Consider the following 17,709-nt stretch of genomic DNA (forward strand, 5'->3'; position numbering starts at 1 on the left):
ACATTCTCAAAGATATAGGAAATGGACTGGGGGAGTACATCAGGGCTGCAGAAGAAACAAAAATGCGCAGATACACTTCTTATGCTCGCATCTGCGTCTTCATGCGCTTGAATGAAGCCCTGCCAGAATCGGTAAGTCTCTCTCACCGTGATGAAGAATGGATTCAACCCCTGGACTATGAGCATGTACCCTTTCGTTGCAGGAAATGCCATGCTCTTGGGCATCTATTCCGGGACTGTCCTCTGAATACCAAAGCCACTTCTCCTGACCCCTCTGAAACCCTAACCCAGGACGGCTTCACCAAAGCCCCTAGCCGAAGGCGAGCGCACAAGAAACCCTCTAATGGGAATAAACCCCAGCAAAATAATACCCATGGCCCAGCTACTAAGAACAGTTTCGAAATACTTGCTTAGACCTCTGATGAGCAACCCCCAATCTCCGATTCTAACCCTGCCCCTCCTTCCTCCTCCTCCCATCCCCCCCCTACAGCCTCCCCCTCCAAATGCCAAGCCCCCATCATCATCACAGATAACCCCTCAGGAGGACTGAAAGAGTCGGCAGGGAAATACAAGGATATGGAAGTCGATGGAAAGCTAGACCCCCCTCCAAGCACAAAGATTAATATGGAAGGAAGCAGTCAAGTGCAACAGATGGAAGAAGAACCAGAAAGCATAGATCTGAACGGCCTAGACATTCTAGAACTAGAACTAGCATGCAAAAAGAAGGCATATGACAGTATACCCAAGACCCAACTCAGCAAGCTGGAAGTGGTCATTTCGAGAGCCTATCAGCAGCATCAACTAGGTGTACAGCGAGGAAGCCATTGGGATGGAAGCCTCCCCCCAAAAGATACCAAAAAGAGAGGAAGAAGAACGGATCTACAGAGAACGATCGAGATTGGGAAAATCCTGGTAGACTCAGGCAGGTATGCTAAATTGACGAAGTACTATAAACCCTCCGCTAATAGTTGAACCATGAAGCTAGTATCATGGAACCTAAGAGGGCTCAATAGCCCTGGGAAACTCAGAATGTTAAAAAACATGATTAAAATGGAAAAGCCGCAACTATGCTTTTTCCAGGAAACCAAATGTAATGGCTCTACTTTAGGCAGCATTCTCTCCAAAGCCTGGCCAGGATGTCGATCGGTAGCGGTAGATGCCTCTGGAGCTTCAGGAGGGCTTGCTATTGCATGGAACACTCAAGCGTTAAATCTCTCAGATTTTCACGCTTCTCATCACCTCATCCAGGCAGCCTTCCACATTTTAGGCACGAACATTCATGGAAACCTATCAAATGTATATTTCCCGCAGGATACAGGAAGCAAAATTGCGCTTCTGGACACCATAGAAGCTTTGAACAACAACAGGAGGTACCCGCTCTGGATTATTGGAGGGGATTTTAACATGATTACCAAGCTAGAGGAGAAGATCGGGGGGAGAAATAGAATGGAACAAGAAAATGCCCATTTCAAGGACTTCATTCAGAACACCTCCCTCATAGATATGCCTTTTTGTAATGGCACTTTTACATGGAGCAATCGCAGAGCAGGGAAGCATCAAATTGCATCCAAACTGGATCGCTTCCTCATATCAGATAACGCGGTTCACCTCGGAGGAGACATTTCAGCTGCAATTCTTCCGCATACCGGTTCGGATCATTGGCCGATTGCCCTTCAATGGCAAAGACCAGGTGACTTGACCAGGAGACCCTTCCGCTTCGAAGAGTTCTGGCTCTCGCACCCCACGTTTAAAGACTTTGTCAAAACTACATGGACTTCCTTTATCCCACCGGAAGGGTCCAAGATGTATCAGTTCCAACAGAAGCTCAGGTTTCTAAAAAATCACCTAAAGCGCTGGAATAGGGAGACCTTTGGAGACATCTTTAAAGCGCAACAAGATCTAAACCGGGAATTGACGGACCTCCAACAAAAGATAACCACAGAGGGGCACACTGAGGTGACTCTGGAACAGGAACGACGCATCCACAGACATCTTGAGGAAAGGCGGAAGCAGGAGGAGGTATATTGGAAGCAAAAATCCAGAATCAGATGGTTGAAGGAAGGCGAGCGAAACACTAAATTCTTCCACAGAACCACTATTCAAAGAAGAATGCACAACAGCATACCTTTCATTCAAAAGCAAGGGGGGGTAAAAGTAGAAAAGCATGAGGAAATTGAGGAGGAATTCCTTAATCACTTCAATCATGTCCTTCAAGAGCCTGAGGGAGACAGGCGACAGGCAATTGAAAGAATCACCAACAATGTGCCAAGGCTCATTACGGAGGAACATAATGAGCTTCTCCTTCGCCCAATTCAGCCTCAGGAGGTGGACGAGGCAATGTCCCAGCTTAGGGAAGGAAAAGCCCCTGGACCGGATGGATTCACCACCACGTTCTTTCACACCTTCTGGGAGATGATAAAACTGGAAGTCTAGAAAATTGTAGAAGAGTCGAGAGCTCTCCATTGGTTGCTACCCTCTCTCAACTCCACCTTCATTGCCCTCATCCCCAAAGGGGAGGATTCAGTCACCCCCGATAAATACAGGCTGATTACTCTTTGTAATGTCATTTACAAAGTAATATCCAAAGTTATCGCAAACCGGTTAAAGCCCCTGTTGCCTCTGCTCATATCTCCGGAACAGTCGGGGTACGTGGAAGGGAGACAGATCATGGACGGCATACTCCTCATGCACGAGATAATACACTCCCTCAAACAATCAAAGCAAGCAGGTATGCTTCTTAAGCTGGATCTCTCTAAGGCTTTTGATAAACTCAGCTGGACTTACATTCAGCGAATGCTAATGGCCTTTGGTTTTTGCTCTATGTGGATTCGCTGGATCATGAGTCTAATTACCTCCACTCAATTCTCCATCCTTGTGAATGGAATCCCCTCCCGCCCCTTCAAACCATCTAGAGGAATCAGGCAAGGGGACCCCCTATTCCCCTTCCTCTTTGTTCTAATGGCTGAAGGTCTTGGCCGCCACATCAAACATGCCCTCCAATCCCACCAGCTCAAAGGCCTCTCAGTTCACAACACCCCTGCTACCTCTCATCAGCAGTTTGTTGATGACACCATGCTCTTTGGCTACCCCTCTGTCCAGGAAGCCTCCTTCTTCAAATCCCTGCTCAATGATTTCTCTGAAGCTTCAGGCACCAGTGTCAATTGTTCCAAATCGCAGATTTTTTTCTTTCACACGCCTCCATCTGTTAAGACTGCGGTTGCTCGTATCCTAGGATTTCCCACTGCCTCACTCCCCTCCAAATACCTCGGAGCCCCCCTCACTGCTTCAGCCATAAAGCATTCCTCCTGGCGTTCTCTCATTGAGAAGCTTGAATCCCATCTTAAACTTTGGACGCACAGAACTCTGAATCTAGCCAGTCGGGTAGTGCTCATTAAGTCTGTCCTTCAGGAAATGCCCCTTTATCTGTTCTCAATCCTAGCAGCGCCGAAGTGGGTATTAAAAAGAATCAGGAATCTTCAACGTGGCTTCCTATGGGGCAGCTTGGCAACTAACCGTAAATGGGCTCTAGTTAAATGGACCACAGTCTGCATGCCCAAAGACAAACGGGGCATTGGGCTGAGAGACCCAGAGCATAGCAACTCCATAATGAGCGCCAAAATATGGTGGCAGTGGATCACTAACCCAAAAAAACCTTGGGTAAAAATCTAGACAGCCAAATATGCCAATAACAGACCTCAGGAATAGCTCATCAGGTTCACCCCTGATGAAAAAGGCTCGCTAATATGGAATGCGGCCAAACAACACTTCCAGCTAATTCAGCAGCACAGTTTCTAGGAAGTAAGGGACGACAGAACAGCGAGATTCTGGACAGATGCATGGAGCCAGATGCCAAAGCTCACCCACGTTCTTCATCCACCTCCAGAATTCAATAGGCAGGAGCAGCAGCAAGAAAAGATCCGACATTTTTGGATGCAGGAAACGGAGCACGGATTCAGAAAATGGAAACAGGGTAATCAACTAATTAATAACACAAACCTTCGGGAAACTGAGGAGTTGGAGAAGGAGCTATGGAAAAGAAGAATTAGACACGACGAAGGCAATGACATCCTAAGATGGGGATACCGACCAAAGGGTGCCTTTACCACTTCAGAGGCCTACAAGATCGTATGCAACATCACTACCCCTTTTGATCCAATCTGGAGCAAAATCTGGGGTCTTGGATCCTGGCCCAAAGTCTTTTATTTCCTATGGTTGGTAGGCCACAAAAGAATCATCACCTGGGGCAAACTAAGGAGAAGAAACTTTCATGGTCCATCCATTTGCCCTAACTGCAATCAAGATGAGGAAACTCTCCAACACCTCCTGGACACCTGCCCCCTAGCCAATCAGCTATGGGAAAAGGCGAGCTTTAGATGTCAAAAAAGATGCAGAATAGAGAATGACATAACCAACTCCTTAAGACACTGGCCGCAGAATCCTTATAAAAGCGAGCTTCTCAACTGTTTGTGGAACATGATTCCAGGACTCATCCTATGGAGCATCTGGAAGGAAAGGAACAAACGCATATTCAAAAACCAGCGCTCATCGATCGAAGACATATGGAATAGGCTATGTGGGAACCTCAAAGAAACGTTGCTGCTCCGATCCTGGACACAGGAGGATCTTCCTTCTCTAAACAACGAGAAAGGCATTCTAGACAACTAGCCACTGCATCTACCTCAGGAGCAACTCAAGATCGGCCCCTCCAAAAGTAGCATCTTAAACAAAGGCACTTGGACCGCTCCCCCTAAGCATTCTTATAAGCTCAATTTCGATGGTGCCTCCAAAGGCAACCCTGGAATGGCTGGCTTTGGAGGAATTCTGAGGAACCATGAAGGCACTCCCTTGCAGATATACTTCGGAAACATGGGATGGGATACCAACAACTCAGCTGAGCTAGAGGGACTATGGCAAGGGCTCCTTCTCGCTTGGAATCTCAACCTTCAACCCCTGATCGTGGAAGGAGACTCTCAGATCCTCATAAACATGGCCAAGCGCCTCCAGAATGGCTCTCAAGCAAAAAAAATCGCCGCCAGCTGGAGGCTCGAAGCAAGACTAGAGGCCATCGAACAAGCTCTCCGCAGCAACAGGGCCATTTCCTTCAATCATACAAAAAGGGAAGGCAACAAGGTTGCAGACCTCCTGGCCAACATAGGAGTAGAAAATGAGAATACTCTCCTCACAGGAAACACGACTATTATACCAAATAATGTCCAGGCTCAGGAATACGCTAGACTGGTCAAAAGCGATGCTGCTTCCCCAGATGCGGGTGACACGACGGGTGGAAGTGAGGAGCCACATGAATGCCATGTGCTACCTCAAGCTTAAGGCAGACATTCAATGCGAGATCGTCGCCAAGGAATATATGTATGGGTGATCATGGACGGCAATTCAATGCTCTGTCCGGGATTTTGGTGCAACTGCAGCGAACAGTTATGGCGAACAGAACTTGAAGAGGTGATGAAGAGTTTAAGAAAGGTGGTGGGTTGGATCGTCATGTGCTGTTTCACGCTCAGTATTTGGTATTTGGTGTTCAGGCTCTTGCCTGGTATATGGTTTTCAGGGCAACATCTCTTGCCATCCCTTTATCAGTTGAGAGCTGTTTCAGGTCTGAAAGGCTGGTCGGATGGCGTTTCAAATCCTCCTACTCTGCTTTGTTCCATACCCCCGATACTTTTGCAAAGATGGTCAGGCCTCGACAGCGCCTGCTCAGCCGTCGAGGCTCTGCCCGGGGAGGGTCTTCATGTCCTTCAATCGAAAATCCCCAATCCCACTGCTGTCGATGCCTTTGCCATCGAATTGCTGAGGCCAATCCCCTCCAATCAAACCAATTCATGGACACCAGAAGCCCAGATTCTAGCCTGGCACCTCTGCCTGCTTTCGGTACTGCCATTTTCTCCTTCAGCAGCTCTCAGGAAAAATCCTGTATCAATGCCCACGTCTCGGTCCTCTTCCTTGAAGAACCTCAGGATGATGGCGAGGAACATCTCAGCGAGGGGAAGCACGCGGGTGGGAGCTCAAAGGATGTGGAGGAGACGCCAGCGGCTGCTCCAGAGCACGCCTCCAACCTACCTCAGACTCAGGCAGCGTTATCACCCACGGGGGATAATGACGACATGGATTCCTTTCCTACTGCAGAGGAAAGGGAAAAATATGGCTGGTGTAGGGTGGTCGAAGAGAAGCCGGACGATTAGTTGTCCATCTGCTCCGCATCACTCTCTCAGGCGCTGCTCAGGTCCTATTTTGATTTTCTGTGTTTGTCATGTTGGCTTACTGTATGTTCTTGCTATGTTTGTCTGGCCCAAAAGGGATCTTGCTGAAGATTTTTTGATGCCCCTGCGAGGGATGAACACTTTTTGGTCCAGAGCCCCTGCACGGGATGTTAAGTATGATCTGGTTGCACTTCTGTGGTTTAAAGCCCCTGCGTGGGTTGTTTTGCTCAGTCGCGGTGCCCCTGCGTGGGCTGCTCTTTCTGATAACTCTCATTCCAAAGTGCCACAGTTGGCCTTTGGCAAAATGACTCTATGATTGTAACTGTTTTTCCTGTTCCTGTATATAATAGAATAGTATAGTTTTAACGAGAAAAAGAAAATACTTGTCAGGCGGAAAGAGTCGATTGTGCGGACACAACCAGCCTCCCTAGGAGCCTAAGACTCTCTAGTGACAAACAAGACAAACAAGAGCAATCCTTCTCTAAACATGCATTTACTATATAAGAAATCAAGTGTTTAGATCCTACCTGTAATCCAACGCTGTTGTAGCAGTCCAGCTCCGCTGATCCGGATGAGCTCCTCCTTCACTTCGAAACTTGCATCCACTAACAATCAAACGATTAAATAGCACTTGATAATCTCATAGAATAAAACATATTTAACACATAGACCAAGGAGTACATGAAACAACTCATACATAACAAGTTATTGAGAAGAATGGACTCATTTGCATTAATAGGTAACAAAAGGAACAAATACAACCTGAGCCTTGGTGTTGTGCAAGTCCCTCCCAGGGTCCATCAAGAGTTCTCCTTTACTTTGACAAAGCTCACCCACTTCCAAATAGAACAAGCAAAGATGGCAATCTCTCCTCACAAGCTTCTAAATGGGAGTCCTAATTCCAGTAGCATCTACCCATAGAAATGTATAGCTTCCAACCTCCCCTCCTTCTAGCCCAATGCCTGTATTTATAGTGCTCAAGAGGAAGTTAATCAGGTCCACCATCAATGGGATAATCCCCTCTTTGGATGGGATAGCTCCCTTATTGATGGGATAAGTTCCTCTTTGGTAGGGGTGCATGAACCATCTGGAGGCGCTCAATACACGTCGAACAACCTTCTAGAATGCTCTAGAAATGACCACAAGTAACTTTTTAAAGATGAAACTTGCGCATTTTGACCTTTACAGGGGGATGCACCTGCCCCTTTACATACAGAGTGTCCAAAGACGCAGCTTTTGTGAACATTGGGTGCGTACCCGCAGGTAAGGTTGAGAGAACCTGCGTACCCAGAGATAAATACATTTGTAAAGACTTTCTCTCTTTTTGGAGTTTGACATGGAGAGCAGAGGCATAAGACTTGCCTAAGAGGATAACATGACTGTTGATAGAGCCATACTAACTGTAAATAGCCATGGTGAAATTTTTTAGTGTAACAGATTGCCCCCTAAAGTGCGAAGCCTGTAATAGATTAGGGTTTTGTATTATCTAGGAAGGGTGAAGCGCTTTATCATTTCAAGGATTATCTCGTGGAGAGCCTGGTCAGAACCTGCAATTTTCAACACAAAATACATGTATAAGATTATATCATCACTGAGGTAGGCATTACCATACTCAGATCAAAACTTTAACTAACAGACTAACTACTCTGATACAGGAATGATCTTGCAGTACATCATAATTATAGACTTTTGTAGACACAGTATGGGCGCAGCCATCTGTTTATGATTAGTCTACTTAGATAATGAATACAAAACTCCTCGCAGCCTGGATGGTGGAAACTAGATCCAGGGTCTTCATCTCTACTTCCCGAATTGGTACGATTCTAGCCATGCGAATAAACGAGTTGATGTCGAACATGGTAGAAACCACTTGATTACCAGTCGATGATGAAAACTGTTAACAAGTGTGAGAGAGACCACCAGTAATGTCAATGGTTCTCAAAGTACCCAGTACAATCCATGAGATGTGAATGAATGAGTTGATGTCGAACATTTCACGGAATCCTTCGATCGAAAGTCAATGATGTAAACTGACGTCAAAGGCGAGAAACCTGCCATTGATGCATGCAGACTTCAAGGTACTGACGATTTTTAAGTCATCTCTCTAGATAATGTGCTGATGTCGATAGAAAGCGACCCGTTGCAGGCAAGCCCACAACACGAAATCATTGTTCAAGTTGAAGAAATGTTGCTGTAAGGACTGACTCAGGGATGGTCAAATGGATGACAAGTATTTTGCAGATGAAAGTTTTGCTTGCAGACCTCTTGAACACATAACGACACAACAGATGGCTTGGTTATAAACAACTCAAAGTTAATCCCCGGAACCCGGCTGAAGACTTTCAAAGTGGTTTGATCAACTGTGAGGTAAAGGATTTCCCAACCCAGGTGAATGAAAAGTGTCGTGTTCAAGAGTGGTAATAAAGTTTCTTCTGAGACAAAAGATAACAAATAGGCTCATTCTTCTCTCTTTTCCCCCACCATTTCTGGCAAGTACCTCTTTATTTTTAACAAGCTTGAGGAGGATAACATATGCTTGATTATAAGCTCATCCTTCGGATGAGTCCAACCTAGTTTTGAATCGAACCCTAGGAAGGAGTGGTTCGTTCCTGTTTGTAATTGAACAGGTCCTTTACTGTGAAATGTTTAACGAGTCCAGTATAGGAGAAACTCGGCGTTTTTCAATTTTAGAGAGTCTGAAAAACTTAAGAAGACTCCAAGTTGAACTTTTTCGTAGATTTGTGTCCCTCAAGCCCGAAAATGTATAAAATAATACCTGGGGGAACCGCTTGATCTTGCGACCAAGGATTACTTTCATAATTAGTGTCACTGACCTGAAAAGTAAAAAGCGATCAAAGACACGTCGTTTTATTTCCGTATCGAGTTTGAAACGACAAAAACCCGGCAATCTTTTCCTGATTTTACGGTCAGAAAAGAGCTATAAGAGAACCGTCTTTTAATTCCATTTTAACGAGTGTAAAAGAAACGCTCGGCAATCTTTTCATTTTTTAGGAGTCAGAAAAGGGCTTAAAAGATGACTCTGATATTTTGGTTCGTGAAAAATGTCAATTTTTCCTCTAAATCCCTTTGTCCTGCACAAAAACGACACATTACTCATACCTGTTTAAGATAGGCAAAAATACATTGAAAAATATCCTTTCATGGTGAAAAATGAACAAACCTAGCATTCATTCATCCAAAAAACCTATAAAAAGACTTTTTACCATGTCATTTTTACCATTTTACTGTTGAGGTTGAAAAAAGGGCTTTTGGCAAGAAACTTCCCGTGGTCGCTGCGGAGAATCTGACCGTCAGAATCGAACGCCGTCTCTTCCAGGTATTTCACAACATCCTCCTCTTCAATTTCATCCGATTAAAATTGTGTTTTAGGTTTTAGTTTTGATTTTTGGGGGGTTTTGGGTTTCAAAAATCGCTCTGCGGGGTACGCAGGTGCCCTTCGAGTAACCTGCGTCCCCCGACTTTTTCCTATACAGGAAAAAGGTCGAGGGATGCAGCCCACCTTTAGGCCAGCTGCGTCCCGACGCTCTGTGTCTTAAACGCGGGGTGCGTCCCCCGCGAAAGGGGGAATTTGAAACCCCAAACTCCACAAACAACCATTTGAATTTCCCAAATCAATTCTAATCTTTGTTTCTTGGTGTGTAGGGCACTCACCATGTTGGATTGGAGAGAAAGAGAGCACGAGGACGTTGATTTAGCCGCAATTAATCATCAACCTTCCATTGATGCCCTAAAAGCATGCGGACTATATAAATACTGGGCCATACCTGGCATGAGGGCTCAGGTGAGATTCTTGGAGTGGCTGGTTGAGAGATGGAACATTCATGAGCAATGCTTTTACATCGGAGGGCACCAGCTCGAGATAGAGCCCTCTGACATATACTTTCTCACAGGCTTGCCAAATAGGGGCGAGCAACTCAATCTAGCCGGGACTAGGCCGGGTGGCCAATCCCTTGCTAGTCTCCGGGCAGATTGGTGCACACCCAATGCACACCATGCGAAAGGTGTAGAAATCAAACACATCTCTCTGCGTGAACTCAAGGTTATAGCTTTCACGGTTACCAGAATTTGCGGTGCAGCCGCTTTACATATTGCCACCGGGTCCCAAATGCGGATGGCGATTGACTGTTTCCAAGGCACCATTTTCAACTGGTGTGATGCTGTGTCGGCCAATATGAAGGGCCAACTGACTAGGGAAAAGAACGGACAACTGAAGACCTTTGGATATGGGCCTCTAGTTGTGAGCTTTGCCTTAGAGAGAGTTCCAATGCTGATCCCTCAGCAACTCACTGTTGAAATTTTGGGTCCTCGGGAGCCAAAGCTGATACGATGGGTTACGGTGATGGCCCGGCATCCTGACGAGGGCGCGGCGGTTGTTCGATTCCCTGATAGTTATTTTCACTGGTTAGAGGACCAGGTTTTTTCGATCCAGGACTTTCCGTATGCCGGAGTAGATTTTCGAGGTGATTCGGACATGGTTCTTCCACAGGGAGAACAATGGGATGACAGAGGTGCTTTATTTTTCACAAGTTTTCAAATTATATATATTTTTTTTGTTTTTTTTTATATATACCGTCTCAAAACTGACAGTAAAAATTTTCAAAATGCAGATGTTGGTCCACGGCGCCCAGCCAACCTCCGGCCTTTTGAGAGGAGACATCCAGTTGCACCGGTACCGGCTCCACAGGATGCGGCTGCAGAGTCACTAGCTGAGTTGGAGCAGGATCTAGAGCGTCTGACGGTGGATATACCTGAGACTACCATAGATGATATTCCTATCAGACTTCAGTGCTATGTAGTCGCAGTCCCTGGACCGTTTAGGAGATTTTTGTGTAAGGTAGCTCGTGCAGTGGTGTCGTATAGGGAGCACCACCAGTGATTGGCTAGTCACTTTTGTAGACACATATGACATTTTTGGCTTTTTGTACTTATCATTTTTGCCGATCATAAGGTGTTTTTCAACCTATGATCGAAGACGATGTATATTTTTTGACACACTCCTATCTATATATATCTCACTATTACCGGCTTATCTTGTTTAACATATGTGATGAAATGTTTTTAAATTTACTTGCATGATTATCGTAAATGTCTGTCCAACATTCGAGAAGCAATTGCATCTGCTAATGTATTTAAAGACCTCGGAATATGCTGATATTCAATGTAATCAAATTCACGTTCCAAGAGACGCACTCTCAAAAACAACCTTAATAACACAGGATTTCTAATGGCATATACTCTATTAAGCTGTAATACAACAAGTTCAGAATCTAACCTCACTATCAAACATCGAATTCCAAATGAAATAGATTCGGATAATAATTCAACCACTGCACTGTATTCTGCAATGTTGTTCGTTGTTTGACCGAGGCTTACCCCATGCATAGATACTAACTCGTCAGAGGGCGAATAGATAACCCAAGCTGCGGAAGAGATATTCCGTGTACTACGACAAGCACCATCAGCAAATCCGATGTATGTTTGGAGAGGCGTCGACATCTGCAATATGAAGAGTAAAACCAAGATAAGCCAGAATAACGACGAAAAACACACTCTCTAAGCTAAGCACACTAACTAAGCTAACAAACACACTAGCTAGAAAGAAAACCTAACCTAACTAAAAATTCTCCATACCCACCATTTAGGCATAATACCTCTTTAGGTAAAGTCCATTTCTGGGTTTACCCAAAGAGTCCCCATCAAAATCTACCAGCTCATAAGCCCCTTTTGTTAGCTTTCGCTTTACAATGTAGGGTCCATGCCACATAGGAACGAATTTTCCAGCACCTAGCTTATCGTTAGCTTGATCATATAATAATACTAGGTCTCCCTTCGAAAAACTTCGAGGGGTCACATTTCTATCATACTGAGCTTTCATTCGCTTCGCATGAGTCTCGATTGCCAATGCAGCATCACGTCGAGTCTCATCTAATTTAGCTAAGTATAATAAACGTTTCTCCTCTTCGGAAGTAGCTGGAAGTAATTCGACAGCCATTTGAAGTGATGGGATTTCGCATTTAATGGGTAACACAGCTTCCAAGCCATAAACTAGCTGGAAAGGAGTGAACCCTGTTGAAGTTTTCACTGAGGTTCGGTATGCCCATAGCACTGAAAATAACATTTTGTGCCAATTCGACCGATGAATACCAATGGTTCGTCGGATCATGATAACCAGAACTTTGTTGATAGACTCAACCAAACCGTTGGCTTGCGGATAATAAGGAGTAGAGCTATCGTGACGCAAACCAAGCTGGCTTGTAAGCTCAGTCATCATGATGTTTCGAAAATGGCTCCCATGGTCAGTAATGATTGCTTGTGGGACACCAAACCTAGTTATAATATGATTGAATACGAAAACTGCAGCTGTTTTGCCGCTTGCGTCGAATGTAGGCATCGCCTCGGCCCATTTAGTAAAATAATCAACCGCGAGGATGATATACGCATGCCCCCCGGCCGAGTGAGGGTTACAAGTAATAAAATCGATACCCCATTTGGCGAATGGACCAATGGCAATTATAGGGTGGAGAGGAGCAGGTGGTGCGTGCATCTTGCGATCAAACACTTGACAGTTGTGGCACTTCCGGACTGCAATGATACAATCTTTGAACATGGAGGGCCAGAAGTAGCCAGCGCGCAACACCTTCTAAGCTGTGGCATACCCAGACATGTGACCGCCACATGCTCCAGAGTGACAATCATTCAAAACCCTCTCAGCCTCTTCGTGAGTTAAACAACGTCGAAAAACTAAGTCTGCCCCCCGGCGATAAAGTGTATATCCAATAATTTTGTATCGCTGGGATTGAAACCGAATTTTTCGACGTTCCGCCTTTGAAGCTTCAGGCCGAAAGGTTTGGGTTTGGAGATAGATGATTATATCCCCGTACCACGGATCTAAAGTACTGATAAGAAACAAAGATTCGTCCACAATGGACTCCTCTGCCACAGTCTCTGTGTCAGCACGAGGGAAATCACACATCAATTCCGCAAAAACTAAGGATTTCTTAGACTTGGACTTCTCAAACTCCAAGTCGAACTCTTGCAAGATAACGATCCATTTAGAGTACTTGCCCCCTAGCAGTTGTTTTGTCAAAATATAAATCATAGGGTTTCAATCCGAAATAACTGTAGTTTTACGGAGAAGAATGTAGTGACGAAAACGCTGGACATCTTGAACGGCTGCCAGAGCCAATTTCTCCACATGCGAATATTTTAACTCAGTGGGATTTAAGGTCCTACTTGTTACACTAAAAAATGTCACCTTGACTACTTACAGTTAGTATGGCTCAAATCAACAGTCATGCTACCCTCTTAGGCAAGTCTCATGCCTCTGTTATCCATCTCAAACTCAAAGAAGAGAGAAAGTCTTGTAAAAACTATGTTTATCTCTGGGGTCGCAGGTTCTCTCTAGCCTTACCTGCGGGGACGCTGACCATGTTCACAAAATCTGCGTCCATGGACGCTCTGTATGTTAAGGGACAGGTGCGTCCCTCTGTAAAAGGCAAAATGCGCGAGTTTTATCTTGAAAAAGTTACTTGTGGTTACTTCTAGAACATTCTAGAGGTCGGTTTGATGAAATGGATGCGCCTCCAGTTGGTTCATGTATCTCTATTAAGAGGGAACTTATCCCATCAATAAGGGAGCTATCCCACCCAAAGAGGGGGATGATCCCATTGATAGTGGACCTGAATAACCTCTTTACAGCACTATAAATAAAGGCATTGAGCCAGAAGGAGAGGAGGTTGGAGCTATACATTTTCTTTGGGTAAATGCTGCAGGATTTAGGTCTTCCATTAGAGCCTTTGTGAGGAGAGATTGTCTTCACTTGATTCTACTTGGGAGAGGGTGAGCTTTGTCAAAGTAGAGGAAAACCCTTGATGGACCCTGGGAGGAACTTGCACAACACCAAGGCCAGGTTGTAAGAGTTTCTTTGTTTCGTTATTAATACAAACTGGTTTATTTTTCTCAATAGCTTGTGTTAATGAGTTATTTCATGTGTTCCTTGGTCTGCATGTTGAATATATGTTTTATTATATGAAATGCAAGTGCTTGGTAATTGTTTGATTGTTTGTGGTTGCAGGAATTGACTTGAAGGAGGAGCTCATCCGGATCGTCAAGAACGGACTTCAACAACAGCGTTTTGGAATAAGGTAAGCCTAAACACTTGTAGTTTTCATGTTGTAAAAGGTGTATTTAGAGAAAGATCACTCCATTTTGTCTTGTTTGTCATTAGAACGTCTTAGACTTCTAGGAAGGTCAGTCGTGTCCGCACCCTTGACAAATTCCGTGTGACAAATTGGCGACTCCACTGGGGAAAGATTCCATTAATGAGAAAAGTCTTTTCCTTTATGTGAACTTTGCTTTGAGAAAATTGGTTTATTTTTCTGGTTTTGGCTCTGTGATTCTGTCTCTGGGTGGGTTAGCTTAGGATTAGTTTTATTTTGGTTTTTCTTGAGTTTTTCAGATGGACGCACCCTCTGAGTACTGCACAGTGCGTCTTTGGACGCGCTGTTTCCGTTTGCACAGAGCGGGCCCGCGCCTGTTCTAACGGGTTGCCTGCGTCTTCCTGTAAAAATTTAGGAAAACTCCATTTTTTCTTTAATTGCTTTTAGATTTTGTTTTTTCTTAGTTTTTTCTGCCCAGATTCATTAGTCCCTTGTCCAGAATCTTCACCTAAGCTTGTTCCTGCTCTTAGCTTTCATCAATTGGGTGTTTTGAGTCTCTTTCTTGAGAAATTCTTGATTTGATTTCCTTTGATCATTACTTGGAGGTTTGTCTCAGTCTTTTCACAATTTTGCATCTTTTTGCTTTTGTTTTTGCAAAAAAATTTCCCCCTCATTCGCCGGGGGGGGCTAAATTGTGTATGAGTGTTAATCGCCTTTGAGTGTTTTTATGTTTTGATCTTTGGAACTCTCACCCAATTTTCTCACTTTGCACTTGATTGGTTCTTAGATCACATTAGAATCGTCTTGTGTTTGAGAATTCTTTTGCATAGATCACATTTGCACAATTAGAATTCTCATTTTCAGAATATTATTGAAAAATGTGCATAGATTACATTTGCATACTTTTCGAGTGAATTGTGCTTAGATTACAATTGCATAGTTTACATTCTGAAAAATCAATCGTAGATTTAGATCAGCTTTCTTTGATTTGAATTTACACAAAAATAAAAAAAAAATTGGTTTGGAATTGATTTGCATTAGTTTTTCTTGATGAAATTAGTGCATTAGAGAATTTGTTAAATTTTCTCTTAATGATCAATTTTTTGCATTGTTGTAAGTGAATGGAAACTCTCTCCTTACTCTAGTTAGGATTCATCGAATTGAAAGGATTGCATTATCATATTCGATTGCATTCAGTTGAGTCGGGTCATAACACCATTGGTTTCATCTCCATTTACCCATTTGAGTAATAACATCCTTAATAACACAGCGCTTAATTAAAATTCATCTAGTAATTTTTACATTTCTAGGGCTCTGAAACACCAACATAGCTTAGGCTAGGGTCTTGGAGTAGGTGAGTACTTAACTCTCCAAGACTACAAAACCAAACAGATAGTTTATCTTGAGTAGAATAAATCCAATTGTTTCAATTGCACTCTGGGAAAGCTCCTCTTAAAGGAGAAGCACGAGCTCGTGTCCGAACCAGTGAGGGGATCATTCCCCCCTCGTTGGGAACGACGCCAGACAGTACGTATTACAAACGGTAAACCTCGGATTAACCATTGTCGAGGAGCCAGGGGTCACTTATCGGTAAACCTTGGATTGTTGTCAAGGAGCCGGTAAGGGGATTGAGCTTGCTACTCTGCCCTTGCGTGCTGTCGGAGTTTAGACTGTTCCCCCAGGTGTATTTGTTACTGTTGGTGACCTTAGTGACCATAATCTTTAGGGTTCTACCGAGGTGACGGTGGAGGGAAGGTCCCACTGTACCTGGAGCAGACGTCGGTTATACTCACTTGGATTTTCCGGGGGGTTCACTTCACTTCGAGACGGTTAAAGTGGAGGAACTTGTGCCGGTCTATTCATTAAGCAGGTTGCCGGGGTAACTGTTCCACCCGCCATTTCTGTACTGAATTCTGCGAGGTTGGGCTTCATCACCAACTAGTGTTTTCGGTCCGGAGAGCTTACTATTTGTGTATGGTTTGACTCCTAGATTTGATAGCGCGTGTTAATTTGTTTGTTTTTACTTTTAGAGACCATAGGTGTGAATTGTGAATTTTAGTTGTTAAGTGTGAATTGTGAATTGTTAATTTTAGTTTTAAATTGTTAATAAAATTCACTGAAGTTGAATATAATGGCAAATGTTCCGGAATTTATCAACCTAGGAACCCCTCCTAATGAGAATCCTAGTACTTTTCCTTACTTTGGAAATGTTGGTCCTCCTTATATGGCTACTTTGTCATTACCTGGATTTACAATAGGTTTACCGATATGGTTATTTTCAACTTCGTTGGCCCAAAATACTCCAATTGTTCCATCTCAACCGGATGCTTCACCTCAACAGAGTTCACCATCTCAACATCACCAACCTTCTGTTGACCCTTTACCTTCTTCGCCTAATTTTTCTTCCTCCATTTCTTCCTCTTCGCCTGGTAAAAACCTTGATGCTAGTAACCAGGAGGCTAAGAAGAAGAAGAAAGGGAAGAAGAAGAAGAAGAAGAAGAAGCAAGATAAAAAAGAAGTCAACCAACCAACCATGGCTGTAAGTGTTAGTTGTGTTGAGGAAAATTCCGACATGCATCGTAAACCCAAATACCCTTGCAGGCTTTGTAAGGGTGACCACTTCCTTGTCAATTGTCCTGGTATTCCAAAAGTCTTGGAAGTATGGTCAGAAAAATCTCATCAACTTTCCATTGATCCATCAACCAGTGATAGTCAGGTTCCTGGGAAAAAGGGTAAAGTTAGGTTTCCTTGTAAGTTATGCAAAGGGAGTCATCAAACTCACATTTGCCCTCACATGGATGAAGCCTCAACATTGTTGGAAAACCTTACTGTTCCACAGCAAGAATTTCCAACTGGTTACCGTAAACTTTCTCCCAACCTACCGTCAACTGACGGAGTGATTGATCTAAATTCAAGTACAGTCAATCACACTCTCCCATTGGAGAGTGAAACTCATGTCACTCAGGTTGATGATCCTTTAGTTGATCAAGTGGTCGATTCAATTTCACATTCGATCGATCACACTTTCCCTTTGGAGAGTGAACTTCATACCGCTCAGGTTCTTCTTGTTACATCAGATTCTTCTATGCCGGGGGGCATTTCACCTGTTTCTACAGAACCCCCTCCAAGTACTGAGGTCTTTTTCTTTGATTGGAATAGACTGACAGAACCTCGTCTTCCTTCCTCCATCCCTTTCCAAATCATTGTCAAGGCGGGTGGTAGGGACATACATCGTACTCAGGTAGATGAAGGTGCTTCTGTTAGTATTTTATCCTCAGCTGTTTGGAAAGCTTTGGGTTCCCCTCAGCTTGCGCCTAT

This window comes from Pinus tabuliformis, chromosome 6, assembly GCF_031772625.1.
Source record: "Pinus tabuliformis cultivar Carrire ecotype Pingquan chromosome 6, CPIR1, whole genome shotgun sequence".
In the NCBI taxonomy this organism is placed as follows: Eukaryota; Viridiplantae; Streptophyta; class Pinopsida; order Pinales; family Pinaceae; genus Pinus; species Pinus tabuliformis.